This window comes from Jaculus jaculus, chromosome 1 (genome assembly GCF_020740685.1).
Source record: "Jaculus jaculus isolate mJacJac1 chromosome 1, mJacJac1.mat.Y.cur, whole genome shotgun sequence".
Classification (NCBI taxonomy): domain Eukaryota; kingdom Metazoa; phylum Chordata; class Mammalia; order Rodentia; family Dipodidae; genus Jaculus; species Jaculus jaculus.
This window is the reverse complement of record NC_059102.1, coordinates 261907173-261918254: the sequence shown is the minus strand read 5'-3', so window position 1 is coordinate 261918254 and position 11082 is coordinate 261907173. Positions and strand designations below refer to the sequence as shown.

Sequence of the window (11082 nt, the reverse complement as noted above, 5' to 3'; positions counted from 1 at the left end):
ATGGACCAGCTTCTGCTGTGGGCTCCCGTTATCCCTGCTCTGGGCATGACCCCAACTCCTTTGCAGCCAAGCTGTTTAGGCGTGTGGCCCTGGCCTCTTGGCCACAGCCAGGCTCACTGCTTATTAAATGAAGGAGCCGGTGACGGCAAAGGACAGGAAGGAGCCCTGGGTGCTCCTCTCCTTCTACCATGAACTTGCTGGCCCCTGAGGTCAGACCTGGCTCGGTGCTGTGCACAGCAATGAGAGGATCTGCTCACTAGCTTACTGTGATGGAAGGAATGTGTTTTCACCTACTTTCCCAAATGGGAGACCCTTGTGGCAAATTCCCAGGCACTGTGATTTGGCAGTAAAGGTAGTATTTGGGACAGGGAGGGACTTTTGATAACTCCCCCCCAAGGAGGGGGCACCTTGTTAGATGGAAGAAGCCTTAACTAAGCACCTCTGGAGGGTTTTCAGTCCTTCTTTGCTCATTAGCACGTGCTCATTCAGCATTTGTTATAGGTCACGTACTTTGCTAGATGTCGGAGTTACAAAGTTAACAAAAATAAACTCGCACTTCAAGAGCCTACAGTCTTGTGGGAGAGATTGTTATCAAGATACACAAATATACAACAGCCAATCCCCGCTATCAAAACAAAAAAGTAAAGAACTAGTAAATAGGGACTGGAGAGATGGCTCAGCGGTTAAGGCACTTGCCTTAAAAGTCTAGTGACCCAGTTGATTCCCAAGTATCCATGTAAATCCTGATGCACAAAGTGGCACATGCATCTGGAGTCCATTTGCAGTGGTTGGAGGTTCTGGTGTGCCTATTTTCTCTGTCTCTCTGCTTGCAAATAAATAAATAAAATATAATATTTTTTAAAAAAGCAACTAGCTGTGGTGGCGCATACCTTTAATCCTAGCACTTGGGAGGCAGAGGTAGGAGGATCACTGTGAGTTCGAGACCAGCCTGAGATGACACTGTGAATTCTAGGACAGCCTGGACTAGAGTGAGACCCTACCTCAAAAAACTAAAACTAAAAAAATCATCCAGCTGTGGTGACGTACACCTTTAATCCCAGCACTCGGGAGGCAGAGGTAGGAGGATTGCTGTGAGTTCGAGGCCACCCTGAGACCCTATAGTGAATTCCAGGTCAGCCTGGTCTAGAAGGAGACCCTACCTCAAAAAATCAAAACCAAAAATAAATAAACAAACCTAGTAAATACCTACGTAATAGTGCTGATGACCAGAATGAGAGAGGGATCTCCAGAGCCCCACCCCCAGGAAATCAAGTGTGAGCAGAAGAGGGACAAATTGAGTCTCCCTGGATCATGTGCCTTGTGGAGAGAGCAAGCATGGTGAGAATAAGGCGCAGATGGCAGCAAGTGCTTTCTAGAACAGAGAGACAGAGTGAAGAGAGGTGGAGCCGGGACTCAGGCTAACGTAGGCTGAATTTACGGGATACTTATCCTGTGCTGGCACTACTCTGGGGGCTCAGCGCATTTCATTCGCACGACACCCCACATGTGAGACAGTGCCCTTACTCTTCCTTTTTACAGATGAAGATACAGAGCTATAAAAAGGGTTGAGAGGTAACTTGCCCAAAGTCGCACTGGCAGTACCTGATAAAATCAGACTGTAAATTAGCCAGGATGACTTCTTGCAGAGCAGAGCTCATCCAGGTTCTTGAAGGCTGTGATCAGAAGTTGTAGCTTTCCCCTAAGAACAATGGGAAGTCTCCGGTGGGTGAGGAGGAGAATGTTATAGGCAATGCAGTTTGCAAAGACGTTCTGGTGGACGAGCAGGGGCTTGGCACGCGTCCAAGACAGTGTGACCAGTGCCGGATGGAAGATCATGGCCCTGCAGCTAGCTGGACAGGGATCAGTGGGCTTATTGAATAGGGAAGGTCTTGAAAGAAGTTCAGGCAATAAAATCTTCAGGACTTGGGCTGGAGAGATGGCTTAGCAGTTAAGGGGCTTGCCTAAGGACCCAGGTTCGATTCCCTAGTACCCACGTAAGCCAGATGCACAAGGTGGCACAAGCATTGAGGGTTTCTTTGCAGTGGCTGGAGTACCTGGTGCACCCATATTCTCTCTCTCTCTCTCTCTCTTTCTTTCCCAAGTAAATAAATACAACAATAATAATAAAACCCCTTTAACTTTGCAGCCTATTCAACTGACCAGGTTCCTTTCCTCATGGGGGTCCAGTGTGCAGTGGCTGCAGACAGCAGCCTCCTTGGTAGCGTATAAAACCTGCTGCTTGTACAGGTGGCTCTAAGGGGCCTTGGAGACAGTTTTCAGGTGAATATTCGCAATTCTAATCTCATGCTATTCCCAGTCTAGGCTCCAGACAGGTATGCGGGGTGCTTTTGGGAAGCCCCAGGGCACAGTGGCCAGGGCTCACACTGGCCACATTGTCATGTCCATCTGCTCGCACCAAGCTGCACAATAAGGAACTTGTGATCGACGCCCACACAGAGCCAAGTTCAAATTTCCTGAACCCCAGAAGATTTATATCTCAAAGTGGGACTTGCCTTTAAGAGGATCACCGAGAATTCAAGGCCACCCTGAGACTACATAGTGACATCCAGGATCCAGGTCAGCCTTAGCTAGAGTAAGATCTTACCTAGAACTACCCCCCCCCCAAAAAAAAGAAGAAGAAGTGGGACTTCACCAAGTTCAATGCAGATGAATTTCAAGATGTGTTAGCTGAGAAGTGGCTCATCCCTGATGGCTGTGGGTCAAATGTATCCCCAGTTGTGGCCCCCTGCACAAGGGGTGAGCTCTGCACTCATGAGCTTCCATTGCTCATACCTTACCAACTACACTCAATAAATCTTGAAAAACAACAACAACAAAACCTTAAAAAAAAATCATCAGGGGGCTGGAGAGATGGCTTAGCAGTTAAGCGCTTGCCTGTGAAGCCAAAGGACCCCGGTTCGAGGCTCGGTTCCCCAGGTCCCACGTTAGCCAGATGCACAAGGGGGCGCACGCATCTGGAGTTCGTTTGCAGAGGCTGGAAGCCCTGACGCACCCGTTCTCTCTCTCTCCCTCTATCTGTCTTTCTCTCTGTGTCTGTCGCTCTCAAATAAATAAATAAATAATTTTTAAAAAAAAACAGACTTTAGCTATTCCTCTCAAACAAATCTACAGCCAACATAATTATAAATGGGGAAAACTTGAAGATCAGGAACAAGGGTGTCCACTGTCTCCACTCTTATTTAATATAGTATTGGAAGTCTTATCCATAGCAACAAGGCAAGAGACAGATAAAAGGAATGCAAATTGGAAAGGAAGGGATAAAATTATCATTGTTTGCAGATATGATCCTATATATAAATGACCCTAAAGACTCTTCCAGCAAACTTTTAGAACTGATAAACACTTTTAGTAACATGTCAGGATACAAAATATACACACAGAAATTAGTATCCTGGGCTGCAGAGACAGCTTAGCGGTTAAGGTGCATGCCTGTGAAGCCTAAGGATCCAGGTTCAATTCTCCAGGTCCCACATAAGTCAGATGCACATGGAGGCGCATGCATCTGGGGTTCATTTGCAGTGGCTGGAAGCCCTGGCATGCCTCACTCTCTCTCTCCCTCTCTAATAAATAAAGAAAAATAAATTAAAAAAAAAGAAATTGGTATCCTTCCTATATTCTAACAACAAACATGTTGAGGATGAAATCAGGGAATCTCTCTCATTCACAATTGCCTCCAAAAAATTAACATACCTTGGAATAAACCTAACCAAGGAAGCAAAGGAACTCTACAATGAAAACTTTAAAACACCCAAGAGAGAAATTGCAGAAGACGCTAGGAAATGGAAAGACATCTCATGTTCTTGGATTGGAAGAATCAATTTTGTGAAAACGGCAAGTTTAGCCAGGTGTGGTGGCGCACACCTTTAATCCCAGCACTCAGGAGGCAGTGATAGGAGGTGAGTTCAAGGCCACCTGGGACTACATAGTGAATTCCAAGTCAGCCTGGGCTAGAGCAATACCCTGCCTAGAAAAATAAAAAATAAAAAATAAATGGCAATCTTAACAAAAGCAATCTACACATTTAATACAATCCCCAAAATTCCAATGGCATTCTTCATGAAAACACAAAAAACAATCCTAAAGTTAATTTGAAAGCACAGAAAACCTCAAATAGTCAAAACAATTTTGAGCAACAAAAATAAGGCTGATAGTATCACCATACTCAATTTTAACCTATATTACATAGCTATAGTACCAAAAACAGACATGTAGATCAATGAAACAGAATAGAGGACCCAGATGTAAGTCTGGGCAGCTACAGCCATCTGATTTTCAGCAAAAATGCTAAAAATATTCATTGGCGAAAAGGCAGCCTCCTCAACAAATGGTGCTGGGAACACTGGATATATAGCTATAGAAAGATGAAAATTAATCCTTACTTCTCTCCATGTATAAGCATTAAGTCCAAATGGATCAAAGCCCTTAATATAAGACCTGAAACTCCGAAATTGCTAGAGGAAAAAGTAGGGGGAAACCCTTCAACATACTAGCACAGGCAATGACTTTTTGAATATAACCTCAGTGGCTCAGGAAATAAAACCACTAATCAACCACTGGGACCTCATGAAATTACAAAGCTTTTGTATAGCAAAGTACACTGAATAGAGCAAAGAGGCAACCTATAGAATGGGAGAGAATCTTTGCCAGTTATACATCTGACAGAGGATTAATATCTAAAATATACAAAGAACTCAATAAACTAATAAGAAATCAAACAATTTAACTAAAACATGGATCTTGGGAGCCGGGCGTGGTGACGCACGCCTTTAATTCCAGTACTCGGGAGGCAGAGGTAGGAGGATGCCCATGAATTCAAGGCCACCCTGAGACTACTCAGTGAATTTCAGGTCAGCCTGAGCTAGAGAGAGACTCTACCTTGGAAAACCAAAAGAAAAGAAAAAAAAAAAAAAGGCTATGGAACTCAATAGAGAGTTCCCAAATATAAACATCTAAAAAATGTTCTACATCTTTAGCCATCAGGGAAATGCAAGTTAAAACTACTTTGAGATTCCATCTCACTCCTGTGAGAATGGCTCCCATCAAGAAAACAAATGAGCCAGGCGTGGCGGCGCACTCCTTTAATCCCAGCACTTGGGAGGCAGAGGTAGGAGGATCGCCGTGAGTTCGAGGCCACCCTGAGACTCCATAGTGAATTCCAGGTCAGCCTGGGCTAGAGTGAAACCCTACCTCAAAAAACCAAAAAAAAAAAAGAAAACAAATGACAATAAATGCTGGCAAGGATGCGAACAAGGAGGAACCCTTCTACACTGTTGGTGGGAATATAATCTGATACAGCAATTGCAGAAGTATGTGGAGGTTCCTGAGACATCTAGAAATAGGTTATCACATGACCCAGCTATACCACTCCTAGCCATATATCCTAAGGACTCTGTCTGAGTACTGGGATTAAAGGTGTGTACCACCACACCTCTAGAGAACCCTGACTAATACAAAGGCCAAATGAGCCAATGGATGCCATAGTGACATGTCTGAAATGGGGGAAACCAGCTCTCTAATTGGACTGGAGGTCTGCTCCACAGGAGGGAATACATGCCTCATAATGAAAACCTACGACGGGCCAGGTCATGAGCCCTAGGGTGTAACACCTTCTGGTGTCTGGCTAAATTCATGTTATCTCACCATGCTGCCCACTAAGCACTTTCCTTAATGTTCATACTCATATTAACACTTCTCTCACTTTTGGTTAGAGAAGCTTCTCTTTTCAGACGGCAGCAAACTCTGGGATGACTCAAAAGGCACCATAGTGCTGAGAAGAAGTGACAGAGGAGTGTTCAGCACTGAAACGTCTCTATTATACCCTCCAAGGCTCAGGTTCCATTAGGGAGAGGTGCTGGAAAGAATATAAGAGCCAAGAGAAGGGTAGAACTGCTTATAATGTACTCTTCCAGACACACAATGACCTGGATATCCCTGACCTCACAATGTCTAGTACTATCTACAATGGACCCTCATAATAGGAGGAAAAATGATGACATCAAAATAAAAGAGAGCACTCGGGAGGCAGAGGTAGGGGCAGAGGTAGGATTGCTGTGAGTTCGAGGCTACCCTGAGACTCCATAGTGAATTCTAGGTCAGCCTGGGCTAGAGTGAGACCCTACCTTGAAAAACCAAAATAAATAATACATAAATAAATAATAATAAAGAGGGAGGGAGAGAGAGAGAGAGAAGCAGCAATGTCCCCATACCTCAGATGATGGGGCCCTGCTCCAAGATCATATGGGACTTTGGCAATAATGCTGACAATCTTTAGGCCTTTGGTGCTCATGGTGGGAACTTTTTTTTAAAATTTTTTTTTGGTTTATTTTTATTTATTTATTTGAGAGCAACAGACAGAGAAAGAGGCAGAGAGAGAGAGAGAGAGAGAATGGGCACGCCAGTGCTTCCAGCCGCTGCAGACGAATTCCAGATGCGTGCGCCCCCTTGTGCATCTGGCTAACATGGGTCCTGGGGAATCGAGCCTCGAACCGGGGTCCTTAGGCGTCACAGGCAAGCACTTAACCGCTAAGCCACCTCTCCAGCCTGGGAACTTTTTGATGATTCAGACAGGTGGCAATCCAGACAGGGATGGGTTTAAGAATGATGGGCAGTATGCATGTTTTGAATGTTTGTGTCTCTCTAATTCATTGGTTGAAGTCCTAACCACCTCCCTCCTGTGATAGTCATTAGGGCCCTTTGACTACATAAGATACAATAAAAGGTCCTGTTTGGCACCTTGATATTTTAAGCTTCTCGGCTGTCATAACTATAACTCATTATGTTATTTATAAGCCATCCAGTTTAAGGCGGCTTCTTTTTTTTTTTTAATTTTTATTTATTTATTTATTTGAGAGAGACAGACACAGAGAGAAAGACAGATAGAGGGGGAGAGAGAGAGAGAATGGGCGCGCCAGGGCTTCCAGCCTCTGCAAACGAACTCCAGACGCGTGTGCCCCTTGTGCATCTGGCTAACGTGGGACCTGGGGAACCGAGCCTCGAACCGGGGTCCTTAGGCTTCACAGGCAAGCGCTTAACCGCTAAGCCATCTCTTATAGTAGCTCAGAATGACCGAGATAAGATGTAAAGCAATATAGGTCACCATTCTGAGAAGGTGGGTCTCCCTCTCTCTCTCTACTCACAATGGGAGGGAGAGGCAGGGCTAATCATTCCACTCCACATAGGATTAGGCAACACTGGAAGGAAGGCTGCTGCCCCTCCACAGGCTGGGGACAGGGGGAAGCTGGAGGAAGGAAGGCAGCAAGGCATGTGGGGTTGTTTATTTGCCTGGTATTGGAACTTAGGGGTCTTCCGACTTGGCGGCTGCAAAGACATTTTTCTGAAGGATGAGGATGGTAGGGGCTTGGAGGCTGGAGGAAAATGGTGATGGTCTGAGTTATGGAAAACAGAAAGAGCTGACCCTGGAAATGACAGGGGTCTGTAGAGGCTAAAGACATGAAGTGGCAGGAGCTCAGGATTGCACAGGAAACCACCCTGACCTATTCGGACTCCCCTAATGACATGGGAGGACCCAGCTGCTTGGACACAGATAAAGGGGCAATATGAGGTGTGTGCCTTGCTTCACCTAGAGGCTGGGTCAGAGATGAGGAACATAGGAATTTAGAACCTGAGCAAAAGGAAAAGAAGAACTTTCGTTGTTGTTGTTTTGTTTTGTGCTTTGAGGTAGGGTCTCACTCTAGCCCAGGCTGACCTGGAATTCACCATGTAGTCTCAGGGTGGCCTCGAACTCAGTGCAGTCCTCCTACCTCTGCCTCCCCAGTGCTGGGATTAAAGGTGTACTCCACCACGCCTGGCTGAAAGAAGACTTTTTTCTTTTTAAATATGTTTTATTTATTTATTTACAAGCAAGGAGAAGGAGAGAGAGAGAAAGACAAGAGAGACAGAAAGAGAATGGACACACCAGAACCTCCAGCTGCTGCAAATGAATTCCAGATGCATGTGCCAGTTTGTGCATCCGGCTCTACGTGGGTACTGGGGAATCAAACCTGGATCCTTTGGCTTTGTTGGCAAATGCCTTAACCAAAGCTATCTCTCTAGCCCTATAAGACTTTTCTTTTTTAAAAAAATATTTTTTTGTAAACATGGTGGGGGCAGGGTTTCTTGCCTCTGCAAACAAATATCAGGTCTTATGTCTGGCTTGAACCCTAGCCTGGAAGGCTTTCAAGCAAGTTCCTTTATCTATTGAGCCATCTTTCTCTCTCTCTCTCTCTCTCTCTCTCTTTTTTTTTTTTTTTTCAAGGTAGGGCCTCAATCTGGTCCAGGCTGACCTGGAATTAACTATGTAGTCTCAGGGTGGCCTTGAACTCACGGTGATCCTCCTACCTCTGCCTCCCAAATGCTGGGATTAAAGGTGTGCACCACCATGCCCAGCTTTGAGCCATCTTTCCAGCAAGATTTTTATTTTTATCTCTTTTGTTTTTTTGAGGTAGGGTCTTACTCTAGCCCAGGCCAACCTGGAATTCATTTTGTAGTCTCAGGGTGGCCTGGAACTCATGGCAATCCTCCTACCTCTGCCTTCCAAGTATCTAAGTAGTGGGGTTAAATGTGTGAGCCACCACACCTGGCTTTTTGTTTTGTTTTGTTTTGGTTTTGGTTTTTTTTAAAAAAATATTTAATTAATTTATTTATTTGAGAGAGAGGATGGGTGCACCAGGGTCTCCAGCCACTGCAAACGAACTCCAGATACATGTGCCCCCTTGTGCATCTGGCTTACATGGGTCCAGGTAAATCGAACAGACATCCTTTGGCTTTGCAGGCAAACACCTTAACCGCTAAGCCATCTCTCCAGCCCCTTGATGATTCTTTTTTTTTTTGTTTGTTTGTTCTCAGCCATGGTTTTACTCTAGCCTAGACTGACCTAGAACTCACTCTGTATATAGCTCAGGCTGTTCTCAGATTCATGATCTGCTTCAGCCTCTCAAGTCATGAGATTACATGCATGTCACCACACTAAGTACAACTGTAACTGGCTAACGGTGATGGAATCAATATAGAAGAAGGCTAGTTGGAAAGAAGGGATTCAGTGGAGGGGGATTTGGGAGGGGGAAAGGGAGGGTGGTGGGAGGGAATTATGGTCATCGTATATTGTTTATATTTATGAAAGTTGTTACTAAAAAAGCCGCGTGTGGTGGCACACGCCTTTAAACCCCCAGCACTTGGGAGGCAGATGTAGCGGGATCACTGTGTGTTTCAGGCTAGCCTGGGACTCCAGAGTGAGTGCCAGGTCAGCCTGGGCTAGAGTGAGACCCTACCTCAAAAAAACCAAAAAATAAATTTTAAAAGTTGAAACAAAGAACTATGGGTCTTCAGAAGGTCAAGGAGAGAAGTCATGACAGCTGAACTGGAAGACAGCAAAGGCCACGGCAATGAGAAAGCCGCAGGGGCGGTGGAAACAGCGGAGCCACAGCTGGGGGCGGGGCCTGGGGCGGGGCCTGGGGCATTTGCTAATGTAGAGGAGGAGCAGGAGCCATGATGACAAGTGCAGAACTGGACGTGAAGTAGTGCAGGGGCGAGGCTGTTGGGGTATCTAAGGAACTGGGAGGTCAGGGTACAGCTGGGTCACCGTCTGCGTGGTTGGTGATGTCATCGGGGAGAATCGCAACAGGCACAGCCTGGAGGAAATCTGCAAGTCGGGAGCCAAAGTCTGTGATAAATTACAGGGCAGGACCCTCGAGTCCAGTAATGACACAGCGAGTGGGTGGAGAGCGTCCAACGGACAGGCACGGCGGAGAGGACAAGGGTCATCTGCCAGTGTCCACGTCAGCGTGGGAGGCAAGGGGGCCAGGACATAGAAGGAAACCAGGACCCAGGAGGGCAAGCAGCATGTTCTAAATCACAGCCAGTGGGCACAGCCGCCCACGAGGCGGGGGTCCTGCACCTGATTCTTACTCTCCTCACCTCGAGGGTCCCTGCTGGTGGAAAGACCCTTGTGGGTCTCGAGAGAGACTTAAGCGTGGTGCTATCTCTTTACCCGTCTTTTTTTTTGAGGTAGGGTCTCACAATAGCCCAGGCTGACCTGGAATTCACTCTATAGTCTCAGGCTGGCCTCGAACTCACAGAGATCATACCACCTCTGCCTCCTGAGTGCCGGGATTAAAGGCATGCGCTACCACGCTTTTCCCATCTTGATTGTGACCTGTCATAGCCAGTGAGGGGGCTGACTCTCTCCCTCCCCTAAGCCCTAGAGGAGAGGGAGCTGGACAAGTGGGAAGGCGCTGTGGAGAGCTGGGGTTTGATGGCTGTCAGCATATGAAGCATCTACAATGTGCTGTAAATTACGTTGAATACAAATGTCCTTTGGCCTCTTAGCAGCCCTGTGGGGTGGGTAGGATGCTGAGGCTACAGACAGTGAAAGGAGGGACAAGCTAGAAGCTTCACTGTAACTCCTTTCCAGTGGCTGTGTTGGGATGGCTTGATGAACCAATGGAATGTATATATAATATGGAATGCTTCACAAATTTGCATGTCATCCTTGCACAGGGGCCATGCTAATCCTCTTTGTATCATTCCAGTTTTAGTATATGTGCTGCTGAAGCCAGCATGGAATTTTTTAACTGCTTATTGACAACTTCCACTTATATACATGATGTACCCTAATTATAATTCCCTCTCACCATCCCCTTTTGTTTCCCCTCCACTGAACCCTTCTTCTTTCTAACTAGTCCCTCTTCTATTTATTTTTTTTTTAATTTTTATTTCTTTATTAGTGTCAGAGAGAGAGAAAGAGCAAGAGAACGAGCGCGAGAGAGAATGGGCACACCAGGGCTCCCGTCACTGCAAATGAACTCCAGATGCATGCGCCCCCTTGTGCATCTGGCTAATGTGGGTCCTGGGGAATTGAACCTGGGTCCTTTGGCTTTGCAGGCAAGTGCCTTAATGGCTAAACCATTGCTCCAGCCCTCTTCTATTTATTTATTAATTTATTATTTATTTATTTGTTAGAGACAGAGGAAGACAAAAAGAGAGAGAGAATGGGCAAGCCAGGGCCTCTAGCCACTGCAAATGAACTCCAGATGCAGGCACCACACCATGTGCATCTGGCTTACA

At 46.0% G+C, this 11082-nt stretch overlaps 2 non-coding genes across 2 annotated transcripts; one reads left to right on the top strand and one right to left on the bottom strand.

The window, feature by feature from the left end:
* The first annotated feature begins 2140 nt into the window (after positions 1–2140).
* Positions 2141–2275, top strand: LOC123457788. The gene has a single exon (XR_006635157.1). It is a non-coding gene; the product is annotated as a small nucleolar RNA SNORA70 (small nucleolar RNA).
* An 8195-nt stretch (positions 2276–10470) lies between these two features.
* On the bottom strand, positions 10471–10577 carry LOC123458231. Its single transcript, XR_006635528.1, has one exon. It is a non-coding gene; the product is annotated as a U6 spliceosomal RNA (small nuclear RNA).
* Between the last annotated feature and the right edge of the window lie 505 nt (positions 10578–11082).